This window comes from Lagenorhynchus albirostris, chromosome 21, assembly GCF_949774975.1.
Source record: "Lagenorhynchus albirostris chromosome 21, mLagAlb1.1, whole genome shotgun sequence".
Lineage (NCBI taxonomy): Eukaryota > Metazoa > Chordata > Mammalia > Artiodactyla > Delphinidae > Lagenorhynchus > Lagenorhynchus albirostris.
The window spans coordinates 24,596,326-24,615,129 of record NC_083115.1 but is presented as its reverse complement, the minus strand read 5'-3'; the positions used below and the strand labels follow the sequence as shown (position 1 = coordinate 24,615,129).

Here is an 18,804-nt window from a genome sequence, read left to right as displayed (position 1 = left end):
ATGTCACCACAGTTATGTGTGAGCATGGGCTGATTAGTCATTAGTCCATCAAGATGTCTTGTTTAGGGCCTCCCTGGTGGTGCAGTGGTTGAGAGGCCGCCTGCCGATGCAGGGGACGCGGGTTCATGCCCCGGTCCGGGAAGATCCCTCATGCTGCGGAGCGGCTGGGCTCGTGAGCCATGGCCGCTGAGCCTGCGCGTCCGGAGCCTGTGCTCCGCAACGGGAGAGGCCACAGCAGTGAGAAGCCTGCGTACCGCAAAAAAAAAAAAAAAAGTCTTGTTTAAGAGGAAAGAATGGGCGATTTTAGGTGAGATGGTCCTGAAATAAGAAACAGGTGTCTGATAAAGTTCATCAATAGAAACCCGCAGAGATCACGGGCCTGGAGCGAGAAGAGGGACACATGCCAAGTGGGTTGATGGTCTCACTCGGCCTGGTGATTAAGCTCGTGATCTATTGGATATGATATGCATGTTGACCTGAATTGATTTGACTTAACGTGCTATGTACGATTGACAATGTATATGTTCTATGTAATATCAATAATACAATTACATGCTTATAAGCACGGGGTAAATGTATGATTATACATAAAATGTATTATGTATGATACGGCATGTATGTATGTATTGATGTGGTGATGCAGATATGCACGAAGTACACACTAGTTTATTGTAAAATGAGGTCATTTTAATACTGAAATAGTACTCAATTTTGTAAATGGCCCATGACCAAAGTTTCAGGGAAGAGTGTAAGGAGCATTTCAGCTTTGGGTGCTGACGGTGGAGCTGGAGCTACTTCCTCGGGTCTTAGGGAGATGTGTTGTTCTTCTTCTCTGGTTTATAAGACCAGGATGATGTATCTTCTACAAAGACTCTTCATTTCAGGCGATTGTTTTCCACAATACTGGTTACTGGCATTAGTGCTAGGATTAGAAAGAAGTATAAAATAGATGTTAGTTGTCCAGTGATAACGAAAGGATGCTCTACATGTTGTCCTCCAATTCACGTTAGTGTGAATAGGTCTGCCACTAGGATTCAGAACAGGCATTGGCTAAGGGGTCAGAATATTATGCTTCATTGCTTGGATGTGTGGAGCATTGGGATAAATGCTAGGATTACGATCAAAAAGATTAGGGCTAGTATTCCTCCTAGTTTCTTGGGGATTGATTGTAGGATTGTGTATGCAAATAGGAAGTACATTCTTGTTTAACGTGAGGTGGTATATTGAGAGGATTTGCTGGGGTGTAGTTGTCGGGGTCTCCTAGTAAGTAGGGTGAGAATAAGACTAATACTATCAATGCTAGAACTAGTAATAAAACACCTAAAATGTCGTTAATTGTATAGTAGGGGTGAAATGGAATTTTGTCCATGTCAGATGGGATTCTTTTGGGGTTATTAGGTCCTGTTTCGTGAAGGAATAGTAGGTGGACGGCTGCTAGTGCTGCAGTGATGAATGGGAGAATAAAAGGGAGGGTGAAGAATTGTGTAGAGTTGCTTTGTCTACCAAGACGCAGCCTCAGATCCATTCAACAGGTTGTACTGATGTGTGGGATTGCTGAGAGGAGGCTGGTAAGAACTGTTGCTGCTCAGAACGGTATTTGTCCTCAGGGTATACTTAGCCTATGAATGCTGTGGCTATCGCTGTAAATAGGATAGTTCTGATCTTTCATGTTTCCAGAAAAGCGCAGGACCCATAATATAGCCCACGTCCTACATGAATAAGTAGGCAAATGAAGAATATGGAAGCTCTGTTTGCATGTACATACCAAATGATTCATCTCTGATTTACGGCAGATGGGTGTCACTGATCAGAAAGCAGTTATTGTGTCTGACGTTGTGATGTATTGCTAGGAACAAGCCTGTTAAGATTTGTAAAATCAAAGATACCCAACAGGGAGCCAGAATGTCATCACGATGAAATGTTTGATGAGGCTGGAATATCAATGAATGCACTGTTGATGATTTTTATTAATGGGTGTGATTTTCGGATGTTGGTCACTAGTGTTCTTATAGTTGAATAACAATGATGATTTTGCATGTCATTGGCCATGGTTAGATTCCACGGAAGAATAATGATACAACGTATTTATTTTGAGTCCTTTGTGATTTTATGGGGTTTTCTTCAAAACCTTCCCCTGTCTCTGGAGGGCTTGGACTGACTGGGTGGTGGTGCTGGTTGTGGGACTGTGTTGACTTTTGGTGGTTCATTTTTAGATTTAATGGTTTTTTCTTTTTTTAAAAAAGCAGGAAAGTAGGATGTATTGGTGCGCCCGAGTAAGGAGGGGACGGCGCCAAGGCCCTCCTGAGCGCAAGGCCCGCCACGTGTCCAGGGGCCGTGACTAGGGCTGTATTTTACCCCACCGCCATCCGGGATGAGCCACTTTTCTGCCACCATGTCATCAAATTCATCCGCAGTAAACTTAGTAAGTCCCCACTTCGTGGAGACGTAGATCTTCTGGAGGCCAGAGCACGTGCGTGGACTGGGCCCTGCAGAGGGCCTCAGTCACAAGCTCCTTGTCCTGCGCTTGGTGTGGATGTGCATGATGACTTGGCCATCGTGGACCCTGGCCACTGTGCTCTGGAGCTCTCCAAGGGCACCTCGCATCCCTGTCTGCAGCCTAGACTGGGGACAGCATTCCAGTCACGAGTGTCCACTGGAAAGGGCTGAACCCAGCGTCCCTGAGGACAACCCGTACAGGCAACAGGCTGCATGTACCACCAAGGAGGTGCACACCGGGCCCCCACGGGGAAAAGGGCATAGTTGGCTTAACTGGCTGAAAATTAATGGTACTTTTGATTTATTTAGGGGGGATGTTGGTAGTGTTTGGTAATACGACAGCTATAGCTACTGAACAGTACCCAGAAGTGTGGGTTCTTAATAAGACTGTCTTGGGTATATTTCAGGCTTAATAATAGAGTTTTCAGTGGTGTTTTATGTTTTGAAAGATGAGGAGGTAGAAACTGTACTTCAGTTTAGTGGGCTAGGGGATTGAGTAATTTATGATACAGGTGGTGAGTCTGGTGTTTTAGGGAAGAGGCTGGGAATTGCGGCGTTGTACAGCTGTGCTTCTTGGCAGGCGATTGTTCCTGGTTGATCACTGCTTATTGGTGTTGGGGTTATTATAGAGGTTACTCGTAACTAGAATCGTGCTCAGGGCAAGGGTTATGAGGAGTGAGAGGGGATATAGCTTGATTAGGCCTTTTTGTTCTGATCCTAATGTAGAGAATTTTATTTGAATAAGGGAGGTGGTTTTTGGTAAAATGCTTTCTAGTCAAATTAAGTCTCGGAGAGAAGATGCTGATTTTTGGCTTGTTGACGGGTTCCAGTAGGGTGTTAGACGGTGTGTGAGAGTGGGAAAGTATCCTGAGGGGTTGGAAAACTTGATGTCTGAGAAATACTTACATTTTAAGTTCTGAGAAGTAAGATTAAGTTCGAGGGCTAGAGTCAAGCCGAGGATAGTTGCAGCAAGGGCAGCTGGTTTACGAAGTAGGGTATAGGTGTTTGAGGGACTGTTACTGGAGGAGTATTGTTGGAGATGATAAACCCCGCGAAATGCTCCCCGTTAATAAGCGTTTGATAGAATAGATTAGGAATGGGTTACTTTCACTCATGAAAGTTAAGGTGGGAAAGCGAGGTTGTCCGAATAATGCAAAGAAGATAATGAGTACTGTGAACAGCTGTGAGGGATGTGGTGATTAGGGTTATTAGCAGGGCTCAGCCCGTTGGTATAAGACGTATTAGCAGTCTTGATAATGAGGTCTTGAGAATAAAATCCAGTACAGAAAGGTATTCCTGTTAGGGCTAGGCTTCTGATAATGAGGGCTGTTGTAGTAAAGGGTATTGCTTTGATTAGGCCCCCTATTTTTCGAATGTCTTGTTCATCGTTTAGGCTGTGAATAGTAGACCCAGAGCATGTAAATAATATGGCCTTAAAACAGGTGTGTGTGTGCAGATACGGAGGAATGCTAGATAAGGCTGGTTAATACCGGTTGTTACCATTATAAGGCCTAACTGGCTTGAAGTGGAGAAAGTGCCAATTTTTTTAATATCCGTTTGGGTAAGAGTGCATATTGCTGTAAATAATGCAGTACTAGCCCCTAAGCACTGTGTTATTGTCTGAATAAGCTCATTCTTTTCTGTTAAAGGGTAGAAGAGGATGAGAAGGAAAATACCTGCTACAACTATTGTGCTTGAGGGGAGAAAGGCTGAAACGGGTAGCACCTTCTATTGCTGAGGGAGTCAAGGGCGGAGACCAAAATGGGGTGGATTTTCCAGCTGCAGCTAGTACAAGTCCTATTAAAGGTAGGTTTGAGTGGCTTAGGTCAAGTATGAAGATTTGTTGCAGATCTCACGCATGTAAATTAAACAGAAATCATGCTATTGATATAATAAATCCAGCGTCTCCAATACGGTTACACAGAATTGCTTGAAGAGCCACTGTATTTGTGTCTGCTCGTCTGTACCATCATCCGATAAGCTTGTTAGTATACAGAAATACAACAGGTTTCTGTATATTAATTTGGTATCCTGCAACCTTACCAAATTCATTGAGCTCTAGTAGTTTTCTAGTGGCGTCTTTAGGATTTTCTATGTGTGGTATCATGCCACCTGGAAACATGACAGTTTTATTTCTTCCCCAATTTGGATCCGCTTTATTGCTTTTTCTTTGATTGCTGTGGCTAGGACTTCTAAATAAAAGTGGCGAGAGAGGACATCCTTGTCTTGTTCCTGATCTTAGAAGAAATGTCTCAGCTTTTCACCATTGAGTATGTTAGCTGTGGGCTTATTTATATGGCCTTTATGTCAAGGTATGTTTCTTCTATACCCACTTGGAGGTTTTATCATAAATGGCTATTGAGTTTTGTCAAAAGCTTTTTCTGCATCTATTGAGATGATAATATGGGTTTAATTCAATTTGTTAATGTGGTGTATCACATTGATTTGTGGATACTGAACCATCCTTATATCCCTGCTTGATCATGATGTACGATCCTTTTAATGTATTCCTGGATTCAGCTGCTAATTCACTGAGGATTTTTGCATGTATGTTCATCAGTGTTACTGGCCTGTAACTTTGTTTTTTCTTCGATTTGTCTGGTTTTGGTATCAGGGTGACGGTGGCCTCATAGAATGAGTTCAGAAGTGTTCCTTTGCAGTTTATTGGAATGATTTCAGAAGGGTAGGTATTAACTCTTCTCTGAAAGTCCAGTGGAATTCACCTGTGAAGCCATCTGGTCCTGGACTTCTGTTTGTTGGGAGTTTTTAAATTACTCATTCAGTTTCGCCACTGGTAATTGGTCTGTTCATGCTTTGTTTCTTCCTGGTTCAGTCTCAAGATTTTGTACATCTCTAAGAACTTGTCCATTCCTTCCAGTTTGCCCATTTCACTGTGTATAGTTGCTCATAGTAGTCTCCTTCTGATCCTTTGTATTTCTGTGGTGCCGGTTGTAACTTCTTTTTCACTTCTGATTTTTACTGATTGGGCCCTCTCCCTTTTTTTCTTGATTGAGTCTGGGTAAAGGTTTATCTATTTTGTTTCTCTCTTCAAAAAACCAGCTCTTCGTTTCATTGGTCTTTCTGTTTTTTATTCTTTTTCATTTATATCTGCTCTGATCTTCAAGATTTCTTTCCTTCTGAATGTGGGTTTTGTTTATTCTTTTTCTAGTTCCTTTGGGTGTAAGGTTAGATTGTTACAGATTTTTCTTGATTCCTGAGGTAAACTTGTATCCCTAAAACTTCCTTCTTAGAACTGCCTTTGCTGCACCCCATAGATTTTTGGATCATTGTGTTTTTGTTTTCATTTGTCTCTGGGTATTTTTTTAATTTACTCTTTGACTTTTTCAGTGACCCATTGGTTGTTTAGTAGCATATTATTCAGGCTCCATGTGTTTGTGCTTTTTGCAGTTTTCTTGTTGATTTCTAGTCTCATAGCATTGTGGTTGGAAAAGATCCTTCATATTATTTCTATTTTCTTACTGAGGTTTGTATTGAGGCCTAGCATGTGATCTATACTGGAGAATGTTTCATGTGCACTGGAAAAGAATGTGTACAGTAAGTTCCCTACACATGAATGAGTTCTGTTCTGAGAGTGCGTTCGTAAGTCCAATTTGTTTGTAAGTCCAGCAAAGTTAGCCTAGGTACCCAACTAACACAGTCAGCTATATAGTACTGTACTGTAATAGGTTTATAATACTTTTCACACAAATAATACATAAAACCAAACAAGATTAAAAGGGTTTTAATTTTTAACAGTACAATACCTTGAAAAGTACAGTAGTACAGCACAACAGCTGGCATACAGGGGCTGGCATCAAGTGAACAGGCGAGAAGAGTTATTGACTGGAGGAGGGAGAGGAGGTGGGAGATGGTAGAGCTGAAGGATTGTCAGCAATAGGAGACGGAGGGCGACCTGCCATTTCGCTCACCCCTGATGTTGATGCCACACGTTCTGGTTCCTTGCTGGATTCAATTCTGTCTGCCCTCTTGAAAAAATGACCCAGTGATGTCTGGGTAGTAGCTCTTTTTTCCTCATCATAGATGACACGGTAGCGTGGAATTACATTCTGAACAGCGGCTGCAACCTTTGTCTACCATTCTGCATTCGGGTCCTGTGCCTCAAACACTAACAGTGCCTCCTCAGATAAAGCCCCCGTGCCACTTCCTGCATCGTGAATCTCTTTGGTTCTTCACTTCTTCTTCCTCTTGTTGCTCCACTCTCTCAACTGTTTTCACTGTTGTTTCAGTTGTTATCGCTTGGCGCTTCTTAGCAGTACCAGCTACATCACCACTGCTTTTACACTTGCTTCCGGGCATCCTGGGCTTGAAATAAAAATACTGTACCTACTGTACTCTATGCTGTATAGTAAACTACACAAAAGCACAACAGCTTGTAGAGGATGCACGCATGTGACAGTGCACGCCAGACGTGAACTAACTTATGTGATTGGACATGCGAGTGTATGTTTGCATCTTTAAAAGTTCACATCTTGAAGGTTCATGTGTAGGAGACTTACTGTATGCTGCTTTTGGGATATTCTAAATATGTACATATCAAGTCCATCTGAACTAATGTGTCGTTTAAGGCCAGTGTTTACTTATTGAATTTTCTATCTGGATGATCTGTCCGCTGATTTTAAGTGGTGTTGAAAAGTCCCCCACTATTACTGTGCTGCTGTCAATCTCTCCCTTTATCTCAATACTTGCCTTATATATTTAGGTGTTCCTATGTTGGGTGCATATATATTTACAACAGTTGTATCTTCTTGGATTGACCCCTTGAGCATTATATAATGTCCTTCTTTGTTTCTTGTAACAGTCTTCATTTTGAAGTCTCTCTTGTCTGATAAGTATTGCTACCTAAGCTTTGTTTAGATTTCCAGGCACATGGAATACCACTTTCCATCCCCTCGCTTTCAGTCTGTATGTTTAGATCTGAAGTGAGTCTCTTGTAGGCAGCGTATATACAGGTTTTGCTTTTGTATCCATTTCAGCCACTCTGTCTTATTGGAGTATTTAGTCCATTTACATTAAAGTAACTATTGATATGTATGTACTTATTGCCATTTTGTTAATTGTTTTGGGGTTGTTTTTGTGGTTTTTAAAATTCCTTTTCTTTGTGATTTGATGACTATCTTTAGTGTTTAGATTTCCTCTGTTCTTTGTATCTTTGTGTAACATTATAGATTTAGGGTTTGTCATTACCATGAGGTTATATATAGTAATATTCACGTGTGATTACTTTAAGTTGCTGATCACTTAATTTTAGACGCATTTTATCCTGCATTTTTACTCTCCTCATGATTACTATCTTTGTCATATCTTACGTCTGTTTTGTAGATGATCACACTAAATTGACTTTTAACTTTCTTACTTGCTTTGTACATGATTTAGTGCCTTTACTAAATATTCGCCTTTACTGATGAGCTTTTTCCCTTTGTAATTTTCCTGTTTTTAGTTGTGGCCTTCTCTTTTTTGCTTAGAGAAGTCCCATTAACATTTCTTGTGAAGCTGGTTTGGGGGTGCTGAACTTTTATCTTTTGCTCATCTGTAAATTTCTTGATCTCTCCATCAAATCAAAGTCTTGCCGGGCAGAGTATTCCTGGTTGTAGGTTTTTCCCTTTTATCACTTTACATATATTGTACTCCTCCCTTCTGGCCTGCAGAGTTTGTTGAAAAGTCAGCTGATAGCCTTACGGGAGTCCCCTTGTTACCTGTTGCTTTTCCTTTGCTGCTTTTAACGTTCGCTCCAATTTTTGCTATTTTACGTACAGTGTGTCTTGGTGTGATCCTCCTTTGGTTGGTCCTGTTTGGGACTCTCTGTGCTTCTAGGACCTGGATGTCTGTTTCCTCTCCCAGGTTACAGAAGTTTTCAGCTATTTCTTCAAAAGTGTTCTCTGCCCCTTTTTCTGTTCCCTTTCTAGGACCTTTATATGTAAATGTTAGTGCATCTGAGGTCCTAGGAGTCTCTTATACTGTCATTTCTTATTTTTTCTCTTTAGCATCAGTGATTTCCACTACTGTCTTGCAGCTTACTAATCCGTTCCTCTGTATCAGTCTGTTGATTTCTCCTACTGTGTTCATTTCATTACACTCTTCACCTCTGTTGGGTTTTTTATCTTTTCTAACTCTTTAAAACTTCTTACTTCTTGCTCCGTTAATGCATTCTCCTCCCGAGTTCTTCCATCAGCTTTATGACCATTTATCCTTAGGTAGGTTGCTTATCTCCACTTCACTTAGGTTTTCTTCTGGGGTTTTATCTCATTCCTTCATTTGGAATATGTTCCTCTGCCACTTCATCTTGCCTGAATCGCTGTATTTCTATGCATCTGGTGGTTGGTTATGTTTCCCGCCCTTGGAGAAGTGGCCCTCTGTAGGAGGCATCCTGTGTGCCCCAGAAGCACACTCTCCTCCTGTCGCCAGAGCTGTATGCTTTAGTGGTTCCCCCAGTGAGGGCTGCATAGGTCCTACTGCTGTGGTGGTCTGACTACTGAGGGTGCCCTGGTAGGCGTGGCCAGCCCCCATCCATTTGGTTGCCAGGCCCTGCCTTGCACAGAGGCTGCCGCATTCTGGTTGGTGGGGCCAGGTCACGAGGTGGCTGGCTGCAGAATCCCCAGGGGCACGCCGGCCTAGTGCTGGCTCATGGGTGGGCAGTGCCAGGTCCTGGGAGCTGGCTGCAGGGCCCAGGGGTTCAGTAGCTGGTGTCAGACTGCTCATGGGTGGGGTCCAGGGGTCCTGAAGCTTGTGTTGGCCTGCTGGTCAGCGGGCTGCGTCCTGTCACAACAGGCTGCGGGGCTGCAGTTGTCCTGGGGCTGGTGTCTGCCCACTGGTAGGTGAGGGTGGCCTCAAGGCTGGACTAGGCTTGCTGGTGGGCAGGGCTGAGGCCCAGGATCTCTGACTGCAGGACCTGGGGCTCCCTGGTCTAGCGCCTGTGCTCCGGTGTGTGGGGGCAAGGTCCTGGGCCCTCTGGTGGGCAGGGCATGTCCAGGGGTGGCTGTGGGCTGGGGTTTCTCAAAGAAGCCTGTCTGCTGGGTGGGGCTGTGCCCCTGCCCGCTCACTGCGTAGCCTGAGGCATCCCAGTACTGGTGCCTAGAGGCTATTGGGCAGGGGTGGGGCTGGGTCCTGAGGCTGAGAAGCTAGAGGGAGGATTCCACAGTGCAGGTTGCCAGTGAGTACATGTGGTACACTGGCCTCCCAAATGGTGGCTGCCAGTGTCTGTGTCCCCAGGGTGAGCCCCCAGCCTCTCCAGGAGGATGAGATGATCGGCAGGTGGGTGTGACCCAGGTTCCTTCAGATCGCTGCTGCTGCCCTGGGTTTTGGAGCTTGTGAGAGCCTGTGTGCATCCTTTAAGAGTGGAGTCTCTTCCCCACAGCCCTTGGGGTCTCCTGAAAGCAAGCCCACTGGCCTCCAAAGCCACGTGGTCTAGGGACTTGTCTTCCTGGGGAGCCGATGTGGGGCCCAGGCCCCTTGCTCCTTGGGGAGCACCTCTGCAGTTGTAACTCTTCTCTCATTTGGGGGCCACCCACTCTGGGGTATGGGTCCTCTTTTTTCTATTGAAGTATAGTTGGTCTACAATATTGTTTCAAGTACACAGCATAGTGATTCAGATTCAGTGTTTCTACAGATTGTACTGTTACAAATTACAAGATGAGTGTAGTGCCCTGTGCTATACAGTAAATCCTCGTTGCTTATTTTTTTTATCTGCTAGTTCGTATCTGTTACTCCCTTACCCCTAATGTGTCTCTCCCTGCTTCCATCTCCCCTTTGGTAACATAAGTTTGTCTTCTAGAAGTCTGTGAATCTGTTTGTTTTACATATACATTCATTTGTGTTTCTTAGATTCCACACGTGAGTGATACCATATAGTATTTGTCTTTCTCTGACTTATTTCTCTAAGCGTAATATTCTGTAAGTCCATCCATATTGCTACAAGTGGCGTTACTTCATTCTTTTTTATGGCTGAGTAATATTCCATTGTATATATGTACTACATCTTCTTTATCCATGTCTCTGTTGATGGACACTTAGGTTGCCTCCATGCCTTGGCTATTTACATATTGTAAATAGTGCAGCTATGAACATTGGGGTGCACGTATCCTTTCAAATTAGTATTGTTTTTTTCTGGAAATATGCTCAGGAGTAGAACTGCTGGATCACGTGGCAGTTATATTTTTAGTTTTTTGAGGACCCTCTGTACTGTTCTCCATAGTGGCTGCACCAACTTACATTCCCATGGAAAGGGTACTTGGGCTCCCTTTTCTCTGTAACTTCTCCAACATGCATTATTTATAGACTTTTTGATGGTGGCCATTCTGACTGATTTGGGATAATACCTCATTGTAGTTTTGATTTGTATTTCTCTATTGATTAGCAAAGTTGAGCATCTCTTCATGGGCCCATTTGCCATCCATATGTCTTCTTTGGAGAAAATGTCTATTTGAGTCTTTGCCCATTTTTTTGATTGAATTGTTTTTTTTGGTATTGAGTTGTATGAGCTGTTGGTGTATTTTGGATATTCACCCTTTGTTGATGTGCATGATTTGCAAACAGTCCCTCCCATCCAGCAGGTTGTGTTTTTGTTTTGTTGATGGCTTACTTTGCTGTGCAAGATCTTTTATATTTAATTAGGTCTCATTTGTCTTTATTGTTATTATTATGTGTTGTTGTTTTGCTTTAATTCTTTTGCCTTAGGTGACTGATTCAAGAAATAGTGCTACCATTTATGTCAGAGTGTTCCTATGTTCTCTTATGGTTTTGTCTTACTTTTAGGTCTTAAAACCATTTTGAGTTTAGAATGTTCCCTCACACCACATATAAAAATAATCTTTCTTTTACATGTGGCTGTCCAGCTTTCCCAGAACCACTTGTTGAAAGAGATGATCTTTTCCCCATCATATATTCTTGTCTCCTTTGTAGATTCATTGACTGTAGGGGCATGGGTTTATTTCTGGGTTCTCTGTGACATTGCTCTGTCTGTTTTTCTGCCGCTACAACACTGCTTTGACTACTGTAGCTTTGTAGTATAGTCTGAAGCCTGGGAGGGTCATGCCTCCAGCTTTGCTCTTTTTTCTAAGATTGCTTTGGCAATTCATAGTCTTTTGTAGTTCCGTACAAATTTTTGGATTATTCCAGTTCTGTGAAAAAATCTCATTAGTATTTTGATAGGGATCGAGTTAAATGTGTAGATTGCTTTGGGTTTTATGGCCATCTTAATATTCTTCCAATCCAAGAGCATGGGGTATCTTTCCATTTCTTTTATCAATGTTTTATATAGTTTTCAGCATATAGGCTTTTCACCTCCTTGGTTAAGTTTATTCAGCTAGGGTTTTTTTTTTTTAGTGTGACTTTTAAATGGGATTAAAAAAATATCCCTTTCTGATATTTCATTATTAGTGTATAGAAATGCAATGTATTTCTGTATATTAACAAGCTTGCTGAATTCATTAGTTCTCATAGTTTTTAGGTGGAGAAACTTTAGGGTTCTTGATACACAGTATCATGTCATCTGTAAATAGGGACAGTTGTACCTCTTTGCTTCCAGTCTGGATACCCTTTATTTCTTTTTCATATCTGATTTGCTGTGCCTAGGACTTCCAATATTATGTTGAATAGAGGTGGTGAGAGTAGGCATCCTTGTCTTGTTCCTGAATTTAGCAGTAAGGCTTTCAGCTTTTCACCATTGAGTATTATATTGGCTGTGGGTTTGCTTTAATGACTTTTATTAATGTTGAGATATGTTCCCTCTCCACTTTGGTAAGAGTTTTTATCATGTTGAATTTTATCAAATGCTTTTTCTGAAAATACTGAAATGATCATGTGGTTTGTCTTTCCTTTTGTTAGTGTGGAGTATCACACTGGTGTGTTTGTTTTCGTTTCACATATGTTGAACCATCCTTGCAACCCTGGAATGAATCCAAATTGAGAATGGTATATGACCCTTTTTATATATTGTTGGATTTTGTGTGCTGACATTTTGATGAGGATTTTTGCATCTTTGTTCATGAAAGATATTGGCCAGTAATTTTCTTCTTTTGTAGTGTCTTTGTCTGGTTTTGGTATCAGGATGATGGTGGCTTCATAGAATGACGTTGGCAGTGTTCCCCCTTCAATTATTTGGAAGAGTTTCGGAAGGATAGATAGAAGTTCTTTGTATGCTAGGTAGCATTCCCCTGTGAAACAGCCCACTTTTGTTTGCTGGAAGTTTTTATTTATTTTTATTACAGATTCAATTTCACTTCTGGTGATCAGTTCAAATGGTCTACTTCTTGACTTAGTCTTCACGTCTGTAGATTTCTAGAAATTTGTCCATTTCTTCTAGGTTGTCCAATTTGTTGACATATAACTAGTCATAGTAATGTGATTTTCTTTTATATTTCTGTGGTGTCAGTTATTGATCCTTTCTTATTTTGTTTACTTGGTCCTCTCTTCTTGGTAAGTCTGGCTAAAGGTTTATCAATTTTATCCTTTCAAATAGGTCTTTGTTTCATTAATCTTTTATTTCCCCTCTGATCTTTATTTCCTTCCTTCTGTTCACATTGGGCTTTGTTCTTTTCCTAATTCTTTTAGGTGGTAGGTTAAGTTGTTTTGAGATTTTTCCTGCCTATTTTCTAGCCTATATTGCTATGATTTTCTAGCCTATATTGCTATGAACTTCCCTCTTAGATCTACTTTTCCTTCATCCTATAGATTTTGTAGAGTTATTTATTTATTTTTGCAGTACGTGGGCCTCTCACTGTTGTGGCCTCTCCCGTTGCGGAGCACAGGCTCTGGACGTGCAGGCTTAGCGGCCATGGCTCACAGGCCTAGCTGCTCCGCGGCATGTGGGATCTTCCCAGACTGGAGCACGAACCTGTGTCCCCTGCATTGGCAGGCGGACTCTCAACCACTGTGCCACCAGGGAAGCCCTGTAGAGTTATGTTTTTATTTTCATTTGTCTTCAGGTATTTTATTTCCTCTTTGATGTCATTGTTAACCCACTGATATTATTTTTAGAGGCATGTTTAGTCTCCACATGTTTGTTCTTTTCCCATTTTTTCTTCAGTTGATGTAATAGTGGGAAAAATGCTTGACATTATTTCTATCCTCTTATATTTGTTGAGGCTTATTTTGTCATGTGGTAAGTGCTCTATCCTTGAGAATGATCCATGTGCACTTCAACAAGGATTTGTGGGACTTCCCTGGTGGCGCAGTGGTTAAGAATCCACCTGCCAATGCTGGGGACACAGGTTTGATCCCTTGTCCGGGAAGATCCCACATGCCATGGAGCAGCTAAGCCTGTGTGCCACAGCTACTGAGCCTGCGTCTAGAGCTGGTGAGCCACAACTACTGAGCCTGCGTGCCTACAGCCTGTGCTCTGCAAAAAGAGAAGCCACTGCAATGAGAAGCCCGCACACCACAATGAAGAGTAGCCCCCGGTGGCCGCAACTAGAGAAAGCCTGGGCACACCAACAAAGACCCAATGCACACAAAAAATAAATTAATTAAACAAATTAGTTAATTAATTAAGAAAAGGATTTGTATTCTGCTTTGTTAGATGTAATATCCTATGGATATCATTTAAGTCCAACTGATCTGTTCTGTCATTTAAGACTACGATTGCCTTCTTGACTTTTTTTTGGTCTTACCTGCCCACTGATGTCACTGGGGTGTTAGTCTACTCCTGTTGTCAATTTCTCCCTTCATGTCTGTCAGTATTTGCTTTATATAGATTAGGTGATCCTATATTGGGTGTGTATTTGTTAACAAATATTCTCTTCTTGCATTGATCCCTTTATCATTATATAATGCTCTTCTGTGTCTCTTTTCATCCTTTGTTTTAATGACTGTTCTGCCTGATAGGAGTATTGCTACTCTTGCTTTCTTCTTTGTTTGCGTGAAATCTTTTTCTATCCCCTCACTTTCAGTCTCTGCGCATCGCATCTTTCACCCTGAAGTGAGTCTCTCATAGACGGCATATTGAAGAGCTTTGTTTTCTTAATCCAGGCAGCCACCCTGTGTCTTTTTTATTTACAAAGCTATATTTTGAGCCACTAAAGAAAAAAGATACTTATTTAATGACAGTAAATAATTCAATGTACATAAATGACTAAACTCCACAACTACTTACAACATTAAAATATAAATTGCTATTGTAAGTAACAGCAGAATGTGTTGAATAATGTTAATTCCAAATGTGCATGTATTACGTACTATTTCACATAGGAATGACTTTACCTGCAACTAAAATATTGCTACTGAAGGTAAAACAACATAATTATCTAAACTTATAAGCAAAAAGGATAAAACAGTATCAAAGGAAGGAGTAAATAATAATTTGGTTTGGGGCATTTGTTTTCTTTTTAATTTAAATTTTATTTTATATTCAGGTATAGTTGATTTACAATGTTGGGTTGCTTTCAGGTGTACAGCAAAGCAGTTCAGTTATACATATATCCATTCTTTTTCAGATTCTTTTCCCATATAGGTTATTACAGAATACTGAGTACAGTTCCCTGTGCTATATGGTAGGTCCTCATTGATTATCTATTTTAATTATAGTGGTGTGTGTATGTTAATCCCAAACTCCTAGTTTATCTCTCACCCCTCCACTTTTTCCCTTTGGTAATCATAAGTTTGTATTCAAAGTCTGTGGGACTGTTTTTGTTTTGTAAATAAATTCATTTGAATCATCTTTTTAGATTACACATATAAGTGATATCATATGAGATTTGTCTGACTTCACGTAGTATGTCAATCTCTAGGTCCATCCATTTTGCTGTAAATGGCATTGTTTCATTTTTTTATGGACGAGTAATATTCCATTGTATGTATGTACCACATCTTTTTTATCCATTGCTCTGTTGATGGGACATTGAGGTTGCTTCCATGTCTTGGCTAGTGTAAAGAGTGCTGCAGTGAACACTGGGGTGCATGTATCTCTTTGAATGATCGTTTTCATTGGATATATCCCTAGGAGTGGGACTGCTGGATCATATGGTAGTTCTCTTTTTAGTTTTTTCAAGAAACCTCTATAGTGTTTTCCATAGTGGCTGCACCAAATGAATTACATTCCCACCAACAGTGTAGGAAGTTCCCTTTTCCCCCACCCGCTTCAGCGTTTATTGTTCATAGACTTTTTGACGATGGCCATTCTGACCAGTGTGAGGTGATACCTCGTTGTAAGTTTTTTTTTTTTAGATTGGGTTATAGTTGTTTTACAACGTTGTGTTAGTTTCTGCTGTACAGCTAAGTGGAGTTCCCTGTGCTATACAGCAGTATCTCATTAGTTATCTGTTTTATACATATTAGTGTATATATGTCAATCCCAGTCTCTCAATTCATTCCACCCATCCTTTACCCCCTTGGTGTCCGTCTGTTTGTTCTCTACATCTGTGTCTCTATTTCTGCCTTGCAAACTGGTTCATCTGTACCATTTGTTTTTCTCTTTCTTACTTCACTCTGTATGACACTCTAGGTCCATCCACATCTGCTGGGTCATATGGTAATTCTGTTGTTAGTTTAAGGAACCTCTGTACTGTTCTCCATAGTGACTGTGTCAATTTACATTACCACCAACAGTACAAGAGGGTTCCCTTTACTCCACAACCTCTCCAGCATTTATTGTTTGTAAATTTTTTGATGATGCCCATTCTGACTGGTGTGAGGTGTATCTCATTGTAGTTTCGATTTGCACTTCTCTAATAATTAGTGATGGTGAACTTTTTTTCATGTGCTTTTTGGCCATCTGTATGTCTTCTTTAGAGAAATGTCTATTTTGATCTTCCACCTATTTTTTTATTGGCTTGTTTTTTTGATATTGAGCTGCATGAGCTGTTTATGTATTTTGGAGATTACTCCCTTGTCAGTTGCTTTATTTGCAAATATTTTCTCCCATTCTGAGGGTTGTCTTTTGGTTTTGTTTATGGTTTCCTGTGCAAAAGCTTTTAAGTTTAATTAGGTCCCATTTATTTACTTTTGTTTTTATTTCCATTACTCTAGGAGGTGGATAGAAAAAGATCTTGCTGTAATTTATGTCAAAAGTTTTTCTTCCTGTGTTTTCCTCTAAGAGTTTTATAGTGTCCGGTCTTTAGGTCTCTAATCCATTTTGAGTTTATTTTTGTGTATGGTGTTAGGGAGTGTTCAAATTCATTCTTCTACATGTAGCTGTCCAGTTTTCCCACCACCACTTATTGAAGACACTGTCTTTTCTCCATTGTATATCCATGCCTCCTTTGTCATAGATTAGTTGACCATAAGTGTGTGGGTTTATCTCTCGGTTTTCTATCCTGTTCCATTGATCTGTATTTCTGTTTTTGTGCCAGTACCATACTGTCTTGATTACTGTAGCTTTGTAGTATAGTCTGAAGTCAGGAGTCTTGATTCCTTCAGCTCTGTTTTTTCCCCTCAAGACTGTTTCGGCTATTAGGGGTCTTTTGTGTATCCATACAAATATTAAGATTTTTTTGTTCTAGTTCTGTAAAAAAATGCCATTGGCAATTTGACTGTATTAAATCTGTAGATTGCTTTGGGTAGTATAGTCATTTTCACAGTATTAATTGTTCCAGTCCAAGAACATGGTATATCTCTGTATCATCTTGAATTTCTTTCATCAGTGTCTTATATTTTCTGCATATAGGTCTTTTGTCTCCCTAGGTAGGTTTATTCCTAGGTATTTTATTCTCTTTGTTGCAGTGGTAAATGGGAGTGTTTCCTTAATTTCTCTTTCAGATTTTTCATCATTAGTGTATAGGAATGCAAGAGATTTCTGTGCATTAATTGTGTATCCTGCAGCTTCACCAAATTCATTGACTAGCTCTAGTAGTTTTCTGGTGGCATCTTTAGGATTCTCTATGTATCATGTCATCGGCAAACAGTGACAGTTTTACTTCTTCTTTTCCAATTTGGATTCCTTTTATTTCTTCTCTGCTGTGGTTAGGAGTTCCAAAACTATGTTGAATAATAGTGGTGAGAGTGGACATCCTTGTCTTGTTCCAGATCGTAGAGGAAATGGTTTCAGTTTTTTACCATTAAGAATGATGTTTGCTGTGGGTTTGTCATATATGGCCTTTATTATGTTGAGGTAGGTTCCCTCTGTGCCCACTTTCTGGAGAGTTTTTGTCATAAATGGGTGTTGAATTTTGTCAAAAGCTTTTTCTGCATCTATTGAGATGATCATATGGTTTTTATGCTTCAATTTGTTAATATGGTGTAGCACATTGATTTGCATGTATTGAAGAACCTTGCATCCCTGGGATAAATCCCACTTGATCCTGGTGTATGATCCTTTTAATGTGTTGTTGGATTTTGTTTGCTAGTATTTTGTTGAGGATTTTTGCATCTATATTCATCAGTGATATTGGTCTGTAATTTTCTTTTTTTGTAGTATCTTTGTCTGGTTTTGGTATCAGGGTGATGGTGGCCTCATAGAATGAGTTTGGGAGTGTTCCTTCCTCTGCAATTTTTTGGAAGAGTTTGAGAAAGATGGGTGTTAGCTCTTCTCTAAATGTTTGATAGAATTCACCTGTGAAGCCATTTGGTCCTGAACCTTTGTTTGTTGGAAGATTTTTAATCACAGTTTCAATTTCATTATTTGTGATTGGTCTGTTCATATTTTCTATTTCTTCCTGGTTCAGTCTTGGAAGGTTATACCTTTCTAAAAATTTGTCCATTTCTTGCAGGTTGTCCATTTTTTTGGCATAGAGTTGCTTGTAGTAGTCTCTCAGGATGCTCTGTATTTCTGTTGTAACTTCTCTTTTTTCATTTCTAATTTTATTGAGTCCACTCCCTTTTGATGAGTCTGGCTCATGGTTTATCAATTTTGTTTATCTTCTCAAAGAACCAGATTTTAGTTGTATTGATCTTTGCTATTGTTTTCTTTGTTTTTATTTCATTTATTTCTGCTGTGATCTTTATGATTCCTTTCCTTCTGCTAACTTTGGGTTTTGTTTGTTCTTCTTTCTCTAGTTCCTTGAGGTGTAAGGTTAGATTGTTTGATTTTTCTTGAGGTAGGCTTGTATTGCTGTAAACTTCCCTCTTAGAACTGCTTTTGCTGCATCCCATAGGGTTTTCTTTTTGTGTTTTGTTTTTTGCGGTATGCGGGCCTCTGGCTGTTGTGGCTTCTCCCGTTGCGGAGCACAGGCTCTGGACACACAGGCTCAGTGGCCATGGCTCACGGGACTAGCCGCTCCGCGGCATGTGGGATCTTCCCGGACCGGGCCACGAACCCGTGTGCCCTGCATCGGCAGGCGGACTCTCAACCACTGCGCCACCAGGGAAGTCCTGCATCCCACAGGTTTTGGATCATTGTGTTTTCATTGTCATTTGTCTCTA

General features: G+C 40.8%; 1 protein-coding gene and 1 pseudogene across 3 annotated transcripts in view; both read right to left on the bottom strand.

The window, feature by feature from the left end:
- Positions 1 to 646: 646 nt before the first annotated feature.
- Positions 647 to 18,804, bottom strand: part of CLN8 (CLN8 transmembrane ER and ERGIC protein) — a 56,075-nt gene continuing 37,917 nt past the window's right edge. For all 3 annotated transcript variants that reach the window (XR_009538329.1, XR_009538333.1, XR_009538332.1), the window contains one exon: positions 647 to 922. The gene's annotated coding sequence lies outside the window, so the exon portion shown is untranslated. The remainder of the gene's footprint in view (positions 923 to 18,804) is intronic.
- LOC132512832 (small nucleolar RNA SNORA70) lies at positions 2,662 to 2,779 on the bottom strand (annotated as a pseudogene).